Source organism: Zeugodacus cucurbitae, chromosome 3, assembly GCF_028554725.1.
Source record: "Zeugodacus cucurbitae isolate PBARC_wt_2022May chromosome 3, idZeuCucr1.2, whole genome shotgun sequence".
Classification (NCBI taxonomy): Eukaryota; Metazoa; Arthropoda; class Insecta; order Diptera; family Tephritidae; genus Zeugodacus; species Zeugodacus cucurbitae.
This window is the reverse complement of record NC_071668.1, coordinates 71,458,442-71,482,054: the sequence shown is the minus strand read 5'-3', so window position 1 is coordinate 71,482,054 and position 23,613 is coordinate 71,458,442. Positions and strand designations below refer to the sequence as shown.

The 23,613-nt window shown below is 36.5% G+C and overlaps 1 protein-coding gene across 2 annotated transcripts in view; it reads left to right on the top strand.

The window, feature by feature from the left end:
* LOC105217605 (carbohydrate sulfotransferase 5) overlaps positions 1-23,613 on the top strand; it is a 79,045-nt gene that overhangs the window by 18,817 nt on the left and 36,615 nt on the right. The gene's annotated exons all lie outside the window — the stretch shown is intronic.

The following is a 23,613-nucleotide window of genomic DNA, read 5'->3' as shown; positions in this document are numbered from 1 at the left end:
AATTTTCGGTCGTATTTCTTGGTTACTATAGCCTTATAAAATCGATTTTGGGTCCGTCTAATTGTCGAAATATACCAACAATTAGGTTAGCATCTAGTGAAGTAGTTTTCGACTTATTGTATTTTGGAAAGCTAGTCAATTTATTACCCACAGGGAACATTTATACAAATATTTTTGTGTGTCTTATTTTCGGCACCCAGCCAGTTTCGATATAATACCTCCTTATGCTTACTTTTAAATCTTTACAATTTTTCGATAATAACAGTAGACAGAGTAAATAACATTCACAAATGTTACAAAATGGAGGCTAAGTGCCATACTTCATATCTGAAATTGGATGATTATAGCGATACCTCGATATTTGAACGTGCTTAGATCTTCATATAAAAGGGCGCTATAAAAGCGCTACAAAAGATTAGGATATAAATGAAATTCTTTATTCCTGTGAAAGTACATTCGATGTCGTTATGTATGGAACAAGATTATTTCTTTTGCGTGGCCACCACGGACACGCTTGCAGAAGTCTAGACGCTGAACCCAGTTTTCGACGGTTTTCAAGCATAAATCGGCCGATATGCTGTATTTTCACGATTCGATATTCGTACGAAGTTCAGCAATCATCGCTGGCTTGTTGGCATAGACCATAGACTTGCCGTAGCCCCACAGGTAACGGCGTCAAATCACAGCACCGAGGCGACCAATTGCCTAGGCCATTTCGTGAGATAAAACGTTCACCAAAATCGGTTTTCAATAAATTGATTGTGACATTCGCTGTGTGGCTTGTGGCGCCGTCCTGTTGGAACCACATATTGTCCAAGTCCATATCATCCGATCCAGACCAAAAATATTCGGTTATCTTTGAGCGGTAGCGATTCTTACTCACAGTAATGTGCCGGTCTTGATCATCTGGTTTCTGGTGGTCAAGCAGCTTTAGTTCTTGCGTCGATTTGATCTTGTAAGGATGTAGACCAAGATCTTTTCGTAAATTCGTCACAACGACGTCACAGAGATGCCCATCGCCTGAGAACGACGTGTGAGAGACTGATTGGGGTCTTCTTCAATTGATGCGCTAGCGGCAGCAATATTCTCGACACTAGGGACACTTCTTTGTCTCACTGACACGGGAACATTTTTTACTGTGACTGTTTGTGAAATTCAAATTATTCCACTAGACGCTTTATTGTTAATCTGACATGACGATTATGACGACCATAAATTGGTTGTAGCATTCTTACAGGCGGGCGCTTGACTTCGAATTTCGGTAGTAAATATTAATAATTTCGAATCGTCGTTTAATAATTATGGCGTCGTTTGTTGCCAATATCGGTCTACTTTTGTAGTGACTCTTTTGAAAACCCCTTTAGTATTATAAATATTTAAAGTAATTAAACCTAAAGTAAAATTTCCGTTACAAGTAATTCGCGCTTAGTGCTATTTTCAGACATTTTATTCATGACAAAGATTTGCTATGCTATTTTAAGACCAAAAAAATATTATTATTATATTTTGTTCACACCCATTATGAGTTCACCTCTACTCTTCTGCCTCATTTTTCCATTTTTTATGACTAACAACTTCTCTCAGTTGCACAACAGTACATACATACATAACCGTTGGTGAAGTACACTTCTACTTGCAACATATCTTTGTGTTGCTCATAGACGCAAGTGCTATGCCGTAGACCAAAAGCGACTCTTCTATACCTTTATTGTTGTTATATGTATATATATGTTTATTTTTAATTACTCATTACGCTCTAAATAATAATAACCACACATTTTCAGTTAATAACAGAGTGCCTTTCACACTTCTAAAGCACAACAAAGAATTCCGCGTACATACATACATACTTATATATAGTATAGTGTATATATAAATGTTGGGGTATGTATAAGTATGTATATTTTATGTTGCATTTTCCATGCTTTGTTTTATGTGCTTTGTGTTGCAAGCATTACGTGAATGTATGTAAAAGTTCATACTGTTCTCTGTACATAGATGTGTATATTTTAACTGTAGATTGTTCCATGCCACGCTTTTGTTCCGCGCACTAAAATGGAAATAATGAGGCTACTTTTATGCATGTAGCGTTGGAACAACAAAGAATCTGAGTAGTTGAGGAAATATGAACTTGGTGCCGTCGCTTTGGTGGAAAGGCATTTTTGTGATTTAGCGTTGAAATTTCTTTGAAATGATAAGAGACACGTTGACGGTGATTACTGCTTTAAAATATTTATGCATATTAACATATGTCAACAATGGAGTATGGGTCATGTTTTGGAATAAAAAAAAATTAATAAATCTCATCTCACAGTTTTTTTAAATAATAAATATAAATTTTTTTTTTTGTTAAATGCCTTGTTCCCAAAGTTTTACAAAGAATGTATAAAATTATGTACATATTCTAAGCTCTGTGATTTGTCTCAACGATACCAAATTCTCAAAAATCGGTCTAAGAATTTTTATACTCTCGCAACAAAAGATGCTAAAGAGAGTATAATAGTTTTGTTCACATAACAGTTGTTTGTGTCACCCAGAAATAAAAGAGTTAGATATGGGGTTATATATATATAAATGATCAGTATGACGAGTAGATTTGAAATCCGGATGTCTGTCCGCCCGTCTGTCTGTCTGTCCGTCCGTCTGTCTGTCTGTCCGTCTGTCCGTGCAAGCGATAACTTGAGTAAAAATTAAGATATCTTAATGAAACTTGGAACACATATTCCTTGGAACCCTGAGGAGGTTGCTTACGAAAATGGGCAAAATCGGTCCACTGCCACGCCAACAAAATGGCGGAAACCGAAAACCTATACAGTGTCATAACTAAGACATAAATAAAGAACAAAGGATCGCATTAGGAAGGGGCACATTTGGATGTAATTTTTTGTTTAAAGTGGGCGTGACCCCGCCCCCAAATAGGTTTTATGTATATATCTCGCAAATCAAAAAAACTATATAAAATGAAAGAAATCGGATAATAACCACGCCCACCTCCCATACAAAGGTTAGGTTGAAAACTACTAGAAGTGGGTTAACTCACTAACGAAAAACGACAGAAACATTAAATTTCACAGAAATAATAGTAGAAGGAAGCTGCACTCAGATTTTTTTTACAAAATGGAAAATGGGCGTGGCGTCGCCCACTTATGGGTCAAAAACCATATCTCAAGAACTACACTATCGATTTCAATGAAATTCGGTATATAACACTTTCTTGACACCCTGATGACACGGGTGGAATATGGGCTAAATCGGTTCACAACCACGCCTACTTCCTATATAACTCAATTTTGAATTCTTCGGATTCGTTCACGTTATAATATATACATTAAGAACCAATGAAGATATCGGAATAAAACTTTACACAAATACTGTATTTGAGCTGTGACATCACTTGTGAAAAAATTGTCAAAATCGGACCATGACTTTTCAAGGCCCCTAATATCGAACATGAAGAACTCGGTGCCTAAGAATAATTTTTCATCGAAAATATAGGTAAATCTCTCAGATATTTTAATGTAATTCATTCCCTCTGAATTTTTTTTTATCATCTTATTTTTGTCTATGTACCAAAAGTGGTTAAAATCGGGTCATAACTTCCCCCAGATCCCATATACCTAATTATAAATAATATTAAATTAAGTGAGCGTATAGTTTTCGATAAATTGTATCTTGGTGGTGAAAACGAGTGAAATCGGTTTAGGAATTACCTATTTATGTTTTAAAAAGCTCAACTTCGAAATTCGAAGTATAATATTTCGATTTCCGATGCGAATTTCGAAAAACGGGAAATTATTTTTTAACTTATGGCTCAATATAATTTCGAAAATTAGAGAAATTATTCTTATAACTCCATTTGATGCTACATCCTGAAAAGAGTCTAATTTGTTGTCTAATATGAGGCTTTGTACTCATGAACCACTTCAAAATCTTACACAATTAACCAAATAGGAAAATTTTTTATGAAAAAAGTTGATCCGCAAAATATAAGACATCTCAGAACGACTAATAGATTTTTTGAGAACCCAAATATTTCTTCCGAAACAAAATCAAAATGCACGAAACTACGATAATAACTTCAACAATCTCTATCATTCGCCACACTTAAGTAAATGCACCTCGTTAGGCACATCTTCGGCGCACCCAGTGAAGTGACTGGAATCGACATTAGCCGACTTAAAAACTTTATTATAGAGTTCAAGCTTTGTCGTATCATAAGGGCCCTAGACATGCGCCACGAGTATTCGGGCGTCTCAAAGGACACTGGAATCTGGTTAGGTGAGATTCTCTGAGCTGCGGAGATCTACCCCTTAACCCAATAATTTCAACTAGTAAGCAGTACAAGAGTGATATTTTTTTTGGCATTAGCACTTTGGCAATTAAACTACAACTTTATTTTTTACTGCCCAAAAATAAGTTAGGAATCGCAGAAGTCTCCTTATTTCTTTCCCATAAATATATGATACTTAATAGTAAAAAATATTTCATATTAAATTTCACCTATGTATCATACTTGACATTTTCTCACATAAATCTCAGTTTTGTTCATAAATTAACTATTACAACTTTTCTTCCGCAATTTTTTTGTAAATTTAGGGCTTTTTTCACTTAGGACAGCCTCACTGTACGTATCCGAAAGCATTCGATGAGCCTCAGCCGTACTTTTCTTGGAATTAAAAAGAAAAGCAAAATTTCTCGCAAATGTCTAGAATTCGGTTCAAAAAGTGACATTTTCAGTTGAAAATAAGTTTGGGATGCAAACAGATCTCTACAAATATTTTGTTGGGTTAATGTTGACACAAATGTCCAAGATCGATAACGATTTAATCGATTTAATCGACCAGTGGTTGACCCTAGAGACATTCCCGCAAACGTCGAGAATTCGGCACAAAAAGTGACATTTTCAGTTGGGAATAAGTTTTGGATGCAAACAGATCTCTACAAATATTTTGTTGGGTTAATGTTGACACAAATGTCCAAGATCGATTTAATCGACCAGTGCTTAACCCTAGAGACATCTATTGGAAAACAGTGGAAGCAAAGTTGTAGACCTAATAAAAAATATTTCATATTCAATCTCACCAATCTTCCTCAACATTTCCTCACATAAATTTCAATTATGTTCACAAATTAACTAAATTATATGTATATTTCTCACACAATTAGAGCTAATAATTGTCACAATTTAAGTGAATTATTTTTCAAACAAAGAAAATAAACGCTTGACTCCCCACAACTAAAAGACAATCATCATTAGTTTTTAACCCACTTAATTTTCTAATTAAAAACACGTTGCAATGAAAATTTAGAAATTGGGCCAACAGTCAGTCAAGTAAAGTAAAGAGCAGCACAAAAAGTTTGTTTGTGGTCGACAGAGAAATCACAGCGAATGTTTGTTGAACTTCAAATCGATCGTCCTATCTGTGTAGACTGTAACCTCCTAACACGCATTGCTGATTGCAGTGCTGTGATTGTAATGAATACTTTGCAAACAATCGAATTTAGCGGTTTGGCAAAATAGAAAGCAATAAGAAAATGCTTTTTACGTTTATTATGCTGCCGAGCAGATGCGACACAGCTGATGCCGCATTTAAGTGGTTTTTTGCAGCTATGTATGTATTAATAAATACGAGCGAAAAAAGCACGCTGCTGTGTAATTTTAGACAGCCAACTAGACAACAAACCGCCAGCGTTCGCTTTCTCAGACATTTACAGCATTCTATGTACAGATTGTATACATATATGTATGTGTATGCCGTTTGTTGATAACGCACCACCAAAAGGCCAACAATGAGTTACCACAATTTCGAATGGGTAACAGCGACGTCAAAAGAGAGAAAGGCCGTAGATAGAAAAAAAAACAAAGGAAAATTAAATGCTTAGCTTAAGGTAGACCGCAGCAGTTATTTTTATGGCCGGTCAGCGCTTAACACAAATAAACTTAACTGCTTCTGATTTTGGTTAATGATGACCACAAACGATTTTAACCTCGAGTGAAGTGGACAGTGTACGGTCTTATGTACATACGTATATTCGAGTCGACGTCATTACCTACTTTTGCTGACCAACAACCGCCAAACAGTTAATCGACATCGCCTCCTCTTCGTAAATGATGTTGATGATTATTATTATTTATTTATTTCTGTTGGTTTTTGTTTTCTTTGCTCGCTAGATTGCTGTTTGCTAGCAAATAGTACATACGTCACAATTCATTACACATAACTGTATATTTATCTAGTATATATGTATGTAAATATATTAAGAATTTAACACCTTTAGCCAACATATACTGCGCGAGTTCTTTGTTTTAATGAATCTCTTGGTTAGCGTGTCACTCGGTAACTGCCTTTCCGTACTAAATACATTTAATGTCAATTTATTTACAGCTCATTTATTAAAAAATACAAAAAAAAGTACATACTATAAGCCTGTAGCTTTTTTGATGTACAGTTGTGTTCAAAAGAATAATAGTGCGTGTGTTAGAGTCTTATCATTGAAATTGGAAGAGACGAAATATATTATGTATACATCAAAGTAAAGTCGTTCTTTTTGGAGGCACAGATTCACGACAATATGTGCATCGCCCACCGAATACTGAACACTACGATAACGGTGAAACATGAAGGGTCAAAATATTAGTTTGGGCTTGTCTTTTATTTTTATGTTGCTGGGCCTATATATTGTATCTACACTGTCATGGATCAGCATGTCTACGTTGATACTTTGAATAGTACAATGTTAGCTTATACTGAAAACGAAATAGCTCTGGAATGGGTCCTCCAGCAGGATAATGACCCGAAACATACAAGTCGGTTAGCTAAGGAGTGGTTTCGTATTAAAGGGATTAAAGTCATGGCTTGGCCTGTGCAATGGTCCGACCTCAATTCCATAGATAACCTATGGGCTGATATTCAGAAAAGCAATAATCGCGAACTTTGGGTAATAGTGAAGGATTCTTCTGAAGAAATATCTAAAACCCGTTATGAAGGCCTAGTCAACTCTATACCGCGTCTCTGTAAGGTAGTTTTATATAATAGGGACTTTTCGACCAAATACTGAACCCGATTTCTTTGGATCTATAGATAATTTTAGGACTTACCTATGCCTGGATAAGGAAGCGAAGCGGATGGGTCTGGTGGTGAACGAGGACAAGACGAAATATCTCCTGTCATCAAACAAACAGTCAGCGCATTCGCGTCTTGGCTCCCACGTCACTGTTGACAGTCATAACTTTGAAGTTGTAGATAATTTCGTATACCTAGGAACCAACATTAACACCGATAATAATGTCAGCCTTGAAATCCAACGCAGAATCACTCTTGCCAACAGGTGCTACTATGGACTGAGTAGGCAATTGAAAAGTAAAGTCCTCTCTCGACGAACAAAAACTAAACTCTACAAGTCCCTCATTATTCCCGTCCTACTTTATGGTGCAGAAGCGTGGACGGTGTCAACATCCGATGAGACGGCACTAGGAGTTTTCGAGAGAAAGGTTTTGCGGAAGATTTACGGTCCCTTAAACATTGGCAACGGCGAATACCGCAGAAGATGGAATGATGAGCTGTATGTGTTGTTCGACGACATAGACATAGTCCAGCGAATAAAAAGACAGCGGCTACGCTGGCTAGGTCATGTTGTTCGAATGGATGAAAGTGCCCCAGCTCTGAAAGTTTTCGATGCAGTACCCGCTGGTGGAAGCCGAGGAAGAGGGAGACCTCCACTCCGGTGGAAGGACCAGGTGGAGAAGGACCTGTCTTCACTTGGTATTACCAATTGGCGCCAAACCGCCAAAAGAAGAGATGCGTGGCGCACTGTTGTGGACTCGGCTATAACCGCGTAAGCGGTTTCTACGCCAGTTTAGAAGAAGAGACTTATGTTTCAGATACTTTTTAAAAAATACTGTTATGTTTTTGAACAACGAATTTTCGATATTTTTTTAGTTTTATTATCGTTATTGAAAAATTTTGCGGTTTTATATTAATAAAAGCCATATAATATAATCAGGCAGGTTCTGCAAACCGAGGGAAAGTAAAAAATAAAAAAGAAAGTGGAATTTGAAAAGTAAAATCGAAATTCAGTACACCAAATATACCGAATATCGGATTGAAAGTGAATTTGATTTGATTTTCACTCGCCTGCTTGAACCTGCCTGAATATGAAAAATTCATGTTTTTGTTTCAATTTCAACACAGAAAAAAAAATTAATAAACTTTTTATAAGAAATTCAAATATTGACTTCTTAACACTATTATTATTTTGAACACAGCTGTATGTATGTAATAATATATAATTTAGGTTAAAAATATGCATCCCCCAGCCGTGGTCTGCCACACTGATTGTGCTTTAACACGATATGTATTTGAGTACGAGTATGTAATTTCTAACATTCTGTTACTTGCCAACATGCCTATGGGCTGTTAAGGCGATTCTGCTCGAGGTTTTGTTTGGTGCCCATATAGTAGCTTGGTATGCTTGACTGCATATTTCTCTCTTTTGTTTAATAAATAATTACGATTTAACGTTGCTGCACGCGGTTGTTTGTTGTTGTCTAATGTGTTCATATTTATACATATACTCGTGTATATTTTGATGCGATAAGCGCTACCCGTGTACCCGTGTGTGAAATTATCTCTTCATGTGTGAATATGTCGCATGCTCAAATGCTATTGCTCTTATAAATTAGTCACAATAGCTACTGTTTTTTATTTGCATACATAGATAATCTTGCCGCACATAACTATATACCATATAGAAGTATATCGTGTTTAAAGTGGGTCATATTGGAGTATTTAGAGTGTAAAGCCGATTGAAATACATACATACATAATTAGCTTTATATGAAAATATAAAGATTACAATGCAAATATAAAGATTATACTATAATTGTAAAGTAATTAATAATAATCCTTCAAAGCGTGTTCAAATAATGTAAATCTATTAAACGTTAAGGGGGGGTAAGGTTTGTTTCGTCGAAAAAATACCTTTTTTCATGAATTTTTTTAGAAAAAATTATTGTTATTATTATATGACAACATTTGAAGGATACTTAAAACAAGTTTTATCGAAAAATAGCGAGGAAGCAGGCACCTCGAAAAAAAGTTGTTGTGCGGTGATCAGCCTACAGCATCACTGGATCATCCGAAACCAAAAAATCAACATGCTTTCTTTAGTTTATTAGTTTATCTTTCAATTGACGTCATTCGAGAGCTATATATATGTTCAAAATTTCAAAACGATCGATGCAGTAGTTTTTTCTGTAGGATGGTCACCGACTTTAAAAATGACATATTTGGGAAAATCGATTCAAAGTTTTGTACACTCAGCGCAGGTAGCTGGAGGTACCGTTATTCAACCTGCTGTAACTGCGTTAGTTTTTCTCCGAGTGACCTAAAACTTTTACACAATATTCTTGAGATGTTGATGGTTCAGAAAAAAAAAAAAAAATAAAAAAATGAAAAAAAAAAGTTGTCAAACCTTGCCCCCCCCCTTAAAGTGAAGGTGGACAATTTGGTTAAGGCCGTACATTATTTTAGGCATTTTAGGCGTGATTAATTTCTTCATACAATATAAAGAGTTTATTAGATACATATTTTATAAAAAATACTCTCATAAGTGGACGCGAACGTAACAAATCTAAGAGCTCTCGGGAAACTACACAATACTTGTTTCTAGTAATCGAAGAACAAATTCATAACAAATAGTGGGTTTGAATATTAAAAAAAATCACTTGGTAGTACCGCTCAGAAGGTCACGACAGTTTCATTTTAAAAATTTAAACGTATTTATCTCAAAACTCATTTTTTAAAGTAGTTCGGTGAATACGATTTCTCGCAAATCTATGTTCTTAAAATTTTTCACACATTTCAATTAAAATTATTAAGTCATTGAACGAAGGAGAAATTTTACTAAAGAATGTGTTTTTTTGTTTAAATTATGTAAAAAATTAAAATTTTTTGAGTAAACTATATTATTTTATTATTATATTTAAAAAAAAAATAATGAAAACACCTTTTTCTCAGCCTCTAAAACCCACCTTAACGGTATTTTTTTATGCAATTAGCGGCAAAATTTAAATTATTTATATTTATTATTTCTAACTTATTTTGAAGTGGAACCAATCATGAAGGTGAATTGACTGCAATCTTTTTTTAGAGTACTTGTTCTGTCAAGCGGAACAGAGCTAATTATACGGAGCATATTTTGTCATATTGGTAAACCCTTCAACTGAAAAATATAAATCAGCTTTGGTAACTATTGGTTCGTTCACAAATAAATAATTTCGTTTGATGCTGATTTTACGCTGCCGTTACACTGACAAGAGCTTGCTTTCAAGTTGATCATACGAACTAATTGTTAAAATTGACATAAATTGAAAGCCATGACGTAGACTGCAAGCAACTTGATATTCAATTGTAGTTACAGAGATGCCGTCGTCAAGAAAACAACTTACATTTATCGCCAAAATTTTAAATAATTATGTAGATACGTCGGATGTTTCATGTTCCATAAAATGCACTGTTTGTGTACAATTTCGTAAAAGGGAATAATTCACTTATTTCAACTTTATTCATCGCTAATTTTAATATTTTGAAACTTGTACTTTGAAAATTGGAGAACTCTGTACTCAGCTGATAATTTCTTGATCATCAACTTGAAACGCTTCTTGCTTGAACAAATTGAAAGTAAGTCGGCTTTCAAGTTCGAAACGTGGGAGTGTGGTAGTAAAAATGTGTGAGTGTATTAAACTTGAAAGCAATTTCTTGAACGTGTAACGTCCATGTTATCGCAGCTGATTTTTTCGCAGCCAACTTCACACTTACCGCTTTACCAATACATATTTTAACAGCTGATATAGTGAGGCTTTTTATAAAAACGAAATTTAGATTTTTTTTTGGAATTGTTTTTGTTTGGTGCCCTATCGAAGATGGAAGATCGAAAACAGCATTTTCGTTATATTTTACAAGGTGAAAATTAAGTGATTTGATGTGAGTTGGTTTGATGGAGAAGATGTTTTGACCGAACGCCAATAGGTTTGCAAAATTTCGTAACGGCAATTTCGATCTTGAGAATGCACCATATCCTGGAAGGCCTCTTGAAGTTGATGTGGTTAAAAAAAATCGCTGGTCGATGAAAATCTTCGAAAATACCAAAATATATGGGATCAAAATGGAGAATATATAATATGATAAAATGTTTTTTATACTAAAAAAAGTCATGTTTAAATTGCACTAAAACCGAAATTACTTAGTGAACGACTTAACTTACATTTGTTTTGTTAGATTTTAACTCCATTTATACATTATAGACCAAGAACACTCGAAGTTATTTCAAGACTTCTTCCTTGGAGTAATATTGCCTTAGCAACGATTATTCACTGAAAAAGGTCATCTAAAAATGTCAATCATTCTCTCTAATCGCTAATAATGAGTTGTTTACTATTTTTCAAAAATTAAAAAAAAAAAATATATAAGAATATTTAGAAAATGCAAATTAACTGTTCGCGAAACTATATTTAAAAAATAAAATATATGAGCATGTGATATTTTTTTCAACATAAAAAGCGGCAGAAAGCTGTTACGTGTTCGAAAACTACTTTTTTTGTAACACCGTTAAGTGTGTGAAACATTCTTGAGAATATTTGTAATTATGAAAAATGTATATTCACTTATTTATTCTCAAAGGAACCATAAACCCAACATAACCCCATAGTAGAACACGGTCCAAATTGGTTTGTAAACTTTATGCACGCTTCCACTTGTTTTCATTGTCCTTCTAACATTTTTTTTTGCTTCTCCTTTCACCTTTGGTGTAAAATTTACGCCATAGAGGCACTTGTACAAATTTATTTGCTTGTGAGTGTTGGAAATGCTGAGAAAAACTGCATAGCTGCAGGAAAAATAACGCGTCAAGTGTGTGTGTTACATACGTATTTGTATGGAAGAATTATACAATAGAAATTGTGAAAGAGAATATTATAAAAATATGAAGTTTACATAATTCATTTTAGAAAATGAAAAGCAAAATAAAGGCAGTGACATACATATACGTGAACATGCAATGAAAAGTGAAACATACAAATTAGCTGCGCTCGTTAACCTTCCAGGTGTCCGAGTGAGTGTGTAAAGTGTACTGGTGACAAAGTACATACGAAAGTACCGCCACCACGCCTACAACAAGCATTTTAGGACAATCAAGATAGCGATCTGTGCTGTGCATATGAAATGTTGCATGCACTGTGCTAATGGAAGGTAAATGATATGCTACGTTATGTGGTTATGTGGAAAGCGCTCTACGCGGCAAGTGTAGGTGGTAATGCGTCACTGTGACCTGACCTTCAACGGTCGCCTGTAATTTTGTTATGTCGTATGAGCGCTTTTAAGTGGGTAAATATAATAAATAAGCCATTGTATATTAAATAGAGTTATCATAGCATTATTATCACTATTTAGTTGACAAATTTTTATTGTATTTTTGTTAATTACTGTACCGCAAGCTTTAGTGCTTTGGTGGTGGTGTTTTGAAGCCATGAAGCCATTTATCAAAAACTTTGACGTTATGTAATGCTTGAACATAGAATGTCTGGGTCTTTTGGGTACTTCCTAGTATTTTTCAATAATAAATGTGTTTCGGATAATTGAGCCGCATTGTTCAAAGGTTATTGTAGAGTCAGTGGTATTGACTTCATTATTGATAACAAAGACTTATTGCAGGCGACTTGTTGAATTCGGCCCATTTTGGAACACTCTAATTACACAGCCACACAAAAAAAAATTGGTTTATAACCTGAGGGTCTTACAATAACACCCTATTTTTTGGGGCCGCTGAATCCGAATTCGAGGTCCATTTAACTCTAGCAGATCAAGGTCCAGGGTTTGACATAACTAAAAAAAAACGAATACGACCGACGCTTTTTTGAAAAATTCATCGGATTCACTAGAAACTCGGTGGTTTTTGGGGTCGCTGATTACGCATTTGACGTTAATTTTCAAAAAATTCAATATGGGGGACAAAATTTAAAAACAAATTCATATTTGTTTGAAATTTAATTGCGAGTTATTTAGAGCTTATTTTACATATTTAATTTTTATATTAGTTATGAATATGAGATGCAGACGTACGCGTTTCCAAAATGTATACATATACTATATAACTCTTCTACTGCACAATACATCTATATAAATATGTATGGGCTCAATTTTGCACTCTGGCCAGCCAGCCAGTCAGCCAGTCAGCAAGCTAGCCGGCAATGAAAAGTGCTGAAGTCGTAGGAAAAAGAAACTTTTTGGCTGTGTGCCAAAAAAGTGAAGGGTATTAAAACGTTTGCGCCTGTCCGCCGCACTGGCTGCGGGGGCTCAACTTATATACATATGTACGTGTATATGAGTAAAGTGGTGGCAGTGCTACGAAGGCGCATAACGAATGCGCGTCAATCAGTGTGATGGCATAAATAAGTGAGTGCTAGATGTAGTGGGGTTAAGTGGCACAGCGCAAGCACCAGCACCAGCGAAAGGCTTGTTGGTTGGAGTGGCTGTCAGGCGCGTGATGCGTTGCTTGAAGGGGGGAAAACGTTTTCACTCTCCCAATTCGTTCGAATTTTTTTTTTTGGCATTTATCCAGTTCCTACTTTGTGTGCGTATCTCCTGCCTACACAGTGGACTATGCGTTTATTTTTGCCATTTTTTAAGTTTGCTCCGCTTTGTACAGGTGAAGGTGAAATTCATTGATTTTGTGTAAGAAAGTGCAAAAGCTAAGTAAATTTAGAGATTTTTTTTTGTTAAATTCGTTTTGTTACTCAAATGCCTGTAATTTGTAGGCATGGCAGCTAACATAGCAGTTTACTTTAACTGCATTTATCGTCTTCAATTTCATATAATTTCCCTTCTCTGCCTTTGTACGACTCAACCCACGCCGGATTAGTCAAAGACGTCTTTGACTAATAAGACACAAAAATGTATTTTGCTCTAACCCAAACCAAGCGAACATGCGTTTTTGTCTCGTCTTGCTCGCCTTTTTTTAATTCGAGGGAAGCATCGAAAGCCAGAGTGCGGAACTTTAATCCGCTAAACCTAAACTACTCCCAATTCAAGACGCTCCCACGAAACCACCGGATTAAGGATTACTTCGGTGTGGGTTGTCACATATGAAGCTATTGGCTGTTGTCGTATTAGACAAGAAAAGTCGTTTTGACTGATCCGGTATGGGTATGGGTCTTATTGAGTTTAGGAGACTATAGATAGCCTTAGCGTTACATTTACAAAGAAAAACTATGTATATATGTATATTAATGGTTTCTAAATAGATTTTTCACTGAACTTTCTCCTTTTTATGGTGAGCATCTTGATTTCGTCCACTAAATGTGGGGGATTTTTACTATTCTCAAAAGACGTCGAGATGCTGGACGTTGACCGTTCATCGTGACCCTTAATACACATATAATAAGTTCCAGTTTTTCACAACCCTCAACGTCGTAATCGTGATCTGGCAGCAGAACCTTGAGAGTTAAATGAATATATTATAACGACATTGACTAGTATAACTGAACTTTTTCAAGAAGAAGAATTCGAGGAGTATGGTAATCATTCCTTTGGGACTTAATTATTTGACTTAACCTCCATGTTTATGTGTTATAACGTTTTTTAAGCTATTTATAATACGAATGTAAAATATTCTTACAAAATCTTTATCGAGAGTTGGAAACTGCGAGTGTTACATATGTGCACATCACAAATAATATCATATTATATATTATGGAACATCCTGTGCCTCCAAAAGCTGCTACTACTACTGCACTGCAGTACTTCTTCGCACAAACAACTTTCTCACTCTCTCTCTCTCTCTCTCTCTTTCACTTCCTGCAAATTTGTTTTGTAAAAGAAACTTTTACGTAATCGCGTGATGACCCTCAATGACTGCAAGGAGTAGCAAAACCCAGAACAAGTATGCTGTGTGCATGAGCATTTTTTGTCACGTGCTAGGTATTGTTGTTGTTGCTGCTTCTATAAATACACAGATAGTTGCTGCCAACTGTTTGCTGCCGATGCTGCGGCTGCTGGTTCCTAGCTAAGCGGCAACTTTCCATTTTCTGGGTCAGAACTGACTCACCAACTTACTTGTTCAAATGCGATTGTCTGTGTCTTCTATAGGTATATATTTATGTTAACTAGTTTGCTTAGGTTGTTTTAGACTATTTAGTTAGTCGTTTGCGGAAGCCGCTCGACTGCGCTCCATTGGTTCGAGAGAACTTTTTGATTTCTTTTGGTTTCTAAAGTAAACGAAAATGCCAATAGAAGTTGTCTTCAAAGTTTCACACTTTGCTTTTTCAGCGCTTGTGTATTTCAGTAAAGAAATTTGTACAGGGTGTGCCATATTTTTTAGTCACTTTCAAATCGATATCGAATTATGTTCATTTATTAGATTTGTCTCGTGAAGCGTAAAGATGATACTAGTGGTTACTGTCTATTGTTAAAGATTTACAGATCTTTAGAACAGACTACCACTGACTTCCTTTGAAGGGTTATTTTGAAAGCTTAGTGTATACCAGCAATACTCGAGTCATTGACGAGCTCACCTTCGGGTGTAACCGAACATTTTGTATTCTCGCAATTTCACCCAAATATTCGAAATAATAACAAAAATCCTTATATATAGTATGAAGCGGTTGAGATAATTCCAGCACCGATTTCACTCATATTCGCCATCAATCTATATAATATCCAATACTATATATTCACTTAATTTCACATATTAACCGATATCTTCTTCTTCTTGACTGGCGTAGACACCGCTTACGCGGTTATAGCCGAGTCCAAAACAGCGCGCCACGCATCTCTCCTTCTGGCAGTTTGGCGCCAATTGGTTATTCCAAGCGAAGCCAGGTCCCTCTCCACCTGGTCCTTCCATCGGAGTGGAGATCTCCCTCTTCCTCTGCTTCCACCAGCGGGTACTGCATCGAATACTTTCAGAGCTGGAGCACCTTCATCCATTCGAACAACATGTCCTAGCCAGCGTAGCCGCTGTTTTTTTATTCGCTGGACTATGTCTATGTCGTCGAATAACACATACAGCTCATCGTTCCATCGTCTGCGGTATTCGCCGTTGCCAATTCTTAAGGGACCATAAATCTTCCGCAAAACCTTTCTCTCGAAAACTCCTAGTGCCGTCTCATCGGATGTTGACATCGTCCACGCTTCTGCACCGTAAAGTAGGACGGGAATGATGAGAGACTTGTAGAGTTTGGTTTTTGTTCGTCGAGAGAGGACTTTACTTTTCAATTGCCTACTTAGTCCATAGTAGCACCTGTTGGCAAGAGTGATTCTGCGTTGGATTTCCAGGCTGACATTGTTATTGCTGTTAATGCTGGTTCCCAGGTAGACGAAATTATCTACAACTTCAAAGTTATGACTGTCAACAGTGACGTGGGAGCCAAGACGCGAATGCGCTGACTGTTTGTTTGACGACAGGAGATATTTCGTCTTGTCCTCGTTCACCACCAGACCCATACGTTTCGCTTCCTTATCCAGTCTGGAGAAAGCAGAACTAACGGCGCGGGTGTTGCTTCCGATGATATCAATATCATCGGCATACGCCAGGAGCTGTACACTCTTGTAGAAGATTGTACCCTCACTATTTAGTTCTGCAGCTCGTATTATTTTCTCCAGCATCAGGTTAAAGAAATCACACGAGAGTGAGTCACCTTGTCTGAAACCTCGTCTGGTATCGAACTGCTCGGAGAGGTCCTTCCCGATCCTGACGGAGCTTTTGGTGTTGCTCAACGTCAGCTTACACAGCCGTATTAGTTTTGCGGGGATACCAAATTCAGACATCGCGGCATAAAGGCAGCTCCTTTTCGTGCTGTCGAAAGCAGCTTTAAAGTCGACAAAGAGATGGTGTGTGTCGATCCTATTTTCACGGGTCTTCTCCAAAATTTGGCGCATGGTGAATATCTGGTCCGTTGTTGATTTTCCAGTTCTAAAGCCACACTGATAAGGTCCAATCAGTTTGTTGACGGTGGGCTTTAGTCTTTCACACAATACGCTCGACAGAACCTTATACGCGATGTTGAGGAGGCTTATCCCACGGTAATTGGCGCAAATTGTGGGGTCTCCCTTTTTGTGTATTGGGCAGAGTACACTGACATTCCAATCGTCAGGCATGCTTTCTTCCGACCATATTCTGCAAAGAAGCTGATGCAAGCACCTTATCAGCTCTTCGCCGCCGTATTTGAATAGCTCGGCCGGTAATCCATCGGCACCCGCCGCCTTATTGTTCTTCAAGCGGGTAATTGCTATTCGAATTTCTTCACGGTCGGGCAATGGAACATCTGCTCCATCGTCGTCGATTGGGGAATCGGGTTCGCCATCTCCTGGTGTTGTACTTTCACTGCCATTCAGCAGGCTGGAGAAGTGTTCCCTCCACAAACTCAGTATACTCTGGTCATCAATAACTAGATCACCTCTGGGGGTCCTACAGGAGTGCGCTCCGGTCTTGAAACCTTCAGTTAGTCGCCGGATCTTTTCGTAAAATTTTCGAGCATTACCCCTGTCGGCCAGCTTGTCAAGCTCTTCATACTCACGCATTTCGGCCTCTTTCTTTTTTTGTCTGCAAATGCGTCTCGCTTCACTCTTCAGCTCTCGGTATCTTTCCCATCCCGCTCGTGTTGCGGTCGATCGCAACATTGCGAGGTAGGTAGTCTGTTTTCTCTCCACTGCGAGACGACAATCCTCATCATACCAGCTGTTTTTTTGACTTTTCCGAAAACCAATGGTTTCGGTTGCAGCTGTACGTAAGGAGTTTGATATGCCGTCCCACAGCTCCCTTATACCGAGATGCTGATGAGTGCACTCAGAGAGCAGGAGTACAAGTCGAGTAGAAAATCGTTCGGCTGTCGGTTGTGATTGCAGCTTCTCGATGTCGAACCTTCCTTGTGTTTGTTGACGTGTACGCTTTTCTACACAGAGGCGGGTGCGTGTCTTAGCTGCTACAAGATAGTGGTCCGAGTCGATGTTGGGACCACGAAGCGTACGCACATCAAAAACACTGGAGACATGTCGTCCATCTATCACAACATGATCGATCTGGTTGCGAGTGATTCGATCCGGGGACAGCCAAGTAGCTTGATGGATTTTCTTATGCTGGAATCTAGTACTACAGACGACCATATTTCGGGCCCCGGCGAAGTCGATCAGCCTCAGACCGTTTGGTGATGTTTCGTCATGGAGGTTGAATTTTCCGACTGTTGTGCCAAAGACACCTTCTTTACCCACCCTAGATGGGATCTAGGGAAGTAATAACCCGATTTTAACCATTTTTGGCATAGAGGTACAAGAAAAAAAAGAGAACGGTTTTCTATAAATTATCTGAAAGATTTACTAATATTTCCGGTAAAAAATTAGGCACAAGTACTGACGTTTTCATGTTCCCTTATACCCCGATTTCGAAAAGTTTTAAATGAGCGATGCCTCACCTCCAATATGGTATTTGTACAAAGTTGTATTCCGATATCTTTATTGGTTCTTGTTTTATATATTGGTATGTTAAGTGAACGAATCAGATGTATTCCAACATATAAAATAATGCACCCTGTATCTGACTATTTCCTATTTTAGCAGCTGTTACCCATTTCTATTTTCTGTTGTGTCTTGGTGTTGTGAATTCTCTTAGATTGTTAGTTGCAGATTTACCCATTCTCAGCAGCTAATTTATTTTTGTTTTATTTCTAGTTTAAGCAGATTATAGAAAGATAACTTTCAATGTATACAGCAGTGCTTTCACACATGAAGTCAGATTGCGGGCACATAAATTCATCACAAATATCTGACATTTATCCACTTTCAGTGACGCTCAATGTACACCAATGGACCGGCGAGTGTTGATAACGTGTGTAGTATGAGGTCATCTGTTATCTTACGATGCAGAATGTGTGAAGTGAGATAGTAAGAAATGTTTTAGAAAATTTTATTTATTGAGTTTGAAGGTTAGTTTCAAGTCAAGACTACAGTTGCCAAGAGATTTTCAATTTGTGGAGATAATATAAAATATTAAATTATATTATTACAGTAGAAATTCTCTAACTCGAATCACCATAATCCACAAAAAAGTTCGAGTTTTGGAGATATTCGAGTTATAGAAATTCGAATTATGGAAGTTCCACTGTATCTCCTATTATCCACTATTATTTCTAAAAACTGTTTTTGACGGATTTTCAAAGTTTTTTTTCAAAATATAGAACATTGCTGAAAAAGAATTTGTCAATACTAGTCAGAGTAGTTAACTAGTTACAAAATTGAATACAGTAAAAGCTCTTTATTCGCGGGGTATATGTTCCATAAATATGCCGCGAATACAGAAACCGTGAATACGGGATGGTAATTTATATGGGATTATAGGGGAAATGATTTAATTGAAGTTTTTGAACATTTTAACTAATTATCTTAAGGCTTAGGCAATTGTTTGAAGAATTTTGTAATTTTTTCTTGCTTAGCAGTTTTCAAATGCTCCTTCAATTCAGACTGATACACAGCAGTCGCATTGGCAATTTGTCTCTTAAAAATTAGAATTCGTTCCATAGACATATCAATGTTCATAAAGAAATCGCAGAGCTCACTTGCCATTCTTAAACCTTCACTAAGATTTTTCAAATTGAATGACACGTTTCCAGTGCTTGTTGAAGCCTCTTCTTCAATAGGTTGTGTTCAGTTCCATGTGAGCCCCTTCTATATGTAAATATTACCAAAAGTTCAAAAATATTGCGAAAATAGTGGAATATTTAACATTTTCTTGTAATAAGATCTGTTTTACTTTTTTATTAGTCCATTTGACAAGAATATTGGGTTGGATACCTATTGGAATAATTTTATTATTATGTATGTGCTTATTAGATCCGCGAATAAACAAATTTTTAGTCGCGAATATAGAAATTGGGTCTCATTTTTTTAATCCGCGAATAGTGAAAACGCGAATAAAGGAAGCGCGAATAAGGAGCTTTTACTGTACTATCAAACACACTGTAATGCATAAAGGTTAAAGTCTAGTAGAGTATTAGATATCTTGCGCAAGTCACGTATAAATAGAGCAACTGATTGCATACAACAAACACACATACTCGTACACAAATTTATATGCACGTGTATGTGTACAATAGATTCCACCAGCGCTTTTACGCTGTATTTATTTCCCGGAATTTAGAATTTGTGTCAACAAAAATAAAGCAACAAAAACAAAAGCATGCAATTGCATTTCGCATTGCAAACATTTTGCCACATCCGCACAAATGGCACACCTATGTAAATATTCGAGCTTATTTTTCGAGTGAATGTGCCAGACGCACATCCATATAATGCGATGAGGAGGAAGTAAGCCTTCTGCATACGCTTACTTGCACATACTACTCCCACACTTTCTAGCGGTACTGGCGTTGCGTTGCGTCGCATGCCTGCTGTTCGTGTTACTTGCATTGTTTTGTTATTTCCAGCACTTTCTGTGTTATTCACTTTTTGTGGCAATAACAACTACAACGTACTATGTAGATTTTTGATTACCCAATTCGTTGCTTTTATCCGCACCTCGACTTTCGTTTGTGTGCCATGCTAGGAATTCGCCAGAACTAAAGCTTTATATATATACTTACATAAGCTTAATTTGCATGTTGTTGTTTTTTTGGAACGAATTGCTGCTACGTAACATACTACTAGGTGCCATTTAATAGTACTATATGTTCGTATATACATACATACATACATAAGTCTATCTAAATACGTCATTACAATATTTTCGACCACATGCCAATAAGACCTTAAATAAATCATCCATAGTTTTATATAAATGTCAGATTTCGAAGACAAAATATGATACAGTGGAACTTCTCTAACTCGAATCACCATAATCCACCAAAAAACTTCGAGTTAGAGAGACTTCGAGTTATAGAATTTTCATTAAAACAGAAAATTTTTCAAAAAGGCTTAAAATGTAGGTCTATACCCAGCCTTATTTATGTATTCGGTAGTTTTGTTTGTTGCAGTTTGCAATTGTCCGGCTCTTGACCTCTGTATCCATGCCTTTGTTAGATGATTTATGTAATCAATAAGTGTAATATCATATTTTTTGTTAATCTCCATACGATATAGAGGGACTCTTTTTAAAAGTCTGCCTCGATAGTAAAATTTTAAATTTTGTATTATGCCCTGGTCGAAAAGTTTGATTTATAGAAGGAACTTTGTATGAAATTTGACTTCTATTGCCAATTCAAGAGTTCGAGTTATGGAGAATTTCGAGTTATAGATGTTAAAGTTATGGAAGGAAATTTGTATGAAATATGTTTTTTTAAACGCTATCGCCAGTTCAAAAGTGTGAATTATGGAGATCTTCGAGTTATAGAAGTTCCACTGTATCTTATATTATATTGTCGATCATAATTTATAATTATAACATCATACAAGATTTAACAATTCCCTTATATCTTTCATTGGATGTAGTCTTATTTTTTCGGAGCTTTATCTGAACACAGAAAAGTGATCGTTTATCGTCGTTTATAGCATAAAAACATAACTTTCAAAAGATCCAAGTTTATATTCCAAGTTTATAACAAGAAAGCTAGGTCTACGATCCTGTGTAACCGAACATTTCATACTCTCGCTATTTATTTACACATGTAATTTTATTATCAGACAATTCGTCTAGTATATTCGACATACATACATAAAGCCCACTAGAATAAATTTCACCACCAAGCTACACTATATTCAAGATTATACGCTCACTTAATTTTGATAACATATCGCACATATTAACCGATATATACATTATAAAGCCCACCGGATGTTTGAAAACCATAATATTAGAAATATTTGAGCTAGGGGAAGTTATAACCCGTTTTTATAATAGTTTTGTTCACATAACGGTTGTTTGTGTCACCAAGAAAAATAAGAGTTAGATATGGGGTTATATATACATAAATGGTCAAGATGACGAGTAGATTTGAAATCCGGATGTCTGTCCGTCCGTCCGTCTGTCCGTCTGTCCGTGCAAGCGATAACTTGAGTAAAAATTAAGATATCTTAATGAAACTTGGAACACATGTTCCTTGGCACCCTGAGGAGGTTGCTTTCGAAAATGGGCAAAATCGGTCCACTACCACGCCCACAAAATGGAGGAAACCGAAAACCTATACAGTGTCATAACTAAGCCATAAATAAAGTTATGAAAATGAAATTTGGAACATAGGATCCCATTAGAGAGGGGCACATTTGGATGTAATCTTTTTGGAAAAGTGGGCGTGACCCAGCCCCTAAATCGGTTTTTTGTATATAACTCGCAAATCAATAATGCTATATAAGCCAAACTTTCTGCAGTCGTTTCTTTTAGCCATTTCCTTATACAGTAGTCCAAAAATGAAGGAAATCGGATAATAACCACGCCCACCTCCCATACAAAGGTTAGGTTGAAAATTACTAAAAGTGCGTTAACTCACTAACCAAAAACGTCAGAAACACATAAGAAATGGCGGAAGGAAGCTGCACTGAGATTTTTTTACAAAATGGAAAATGGGCGTGGCGTCGCCCACTTATGGGTCAAAAACCATATCTCAAGAACTATTCGACCGATTTCAATGAAATTCGGTATATAACACTTTCTTGACACCCTGATGACACGGGTGGAATATGTGAAATCGGTTTACAACTACGTCTACTTCCCATATAACCCAATTTTGAATTCCATCTGATGCGTTCACTTTATAATGTATTCATAAGGAACCAATGAAGCTAGCGGAATAAAACTTTACACAAATACTGTATTTGAGCTGTGACATCACTTGTGGAAAAATTGTCAAAATCGGACCATGACTTTTCAAGGCCCCTGATATCGAACATGAAGAACTCAGTGCCTAAGGTTATTTTTCACCGATAATATAGGTAAATCCCTCAGGTATTTTAATTTAATTCATTCCCTCTGAATTTTTGTTCTTATAACAGTTTCTCTCTGTACCTGAAATGGTAAAAATCGGGTCATAACTTCCCCCAGATCCCATATACCTAATTATAAGTAATATTAAATTAAGTGAGCGTATAGTCTTCGATACATTGTATCTTGGTGGTGAAAACGATTGAAATCGGTTTAGGAATTACCTCAGTCCCCATATACTATTTATGATGATTTTCGTTATTCTATTGAACTTTATACCAAATATATGGGTCGACTTGTATTATCTTTATAAAATTACATCAATAAATTGCGAGAGTATAAAATGTTCGGTTACACCCGAACTTAGCCCTTCCTTACTTGTTCTCTTTTATTGGCACTGAGACACATTATTAGAAGAAAAATATTTGCTCCGAATTTCTTTAAAATATCAGAGATTTAACGGTAGAATCGGTAAACAATTATCCATTGGCATTGAGGTCGTCATGTTCGACATCTTAAAGGCTTTAAATATTTATAGTCCGAAGATGATGGTGATGTCATACCTCAAATGCAGAGTTTGTGCAAGGTTTTTTTCCGATATCTTCAGTTGTTCTCGTAATTTATATATTGTAAAGTAAACGAATAAAATGGAATTCAAAATTGTGTTATATGGGAAGTAGGCGTGGTTTTGAACCGATTTCACCCATTTTCCATCTG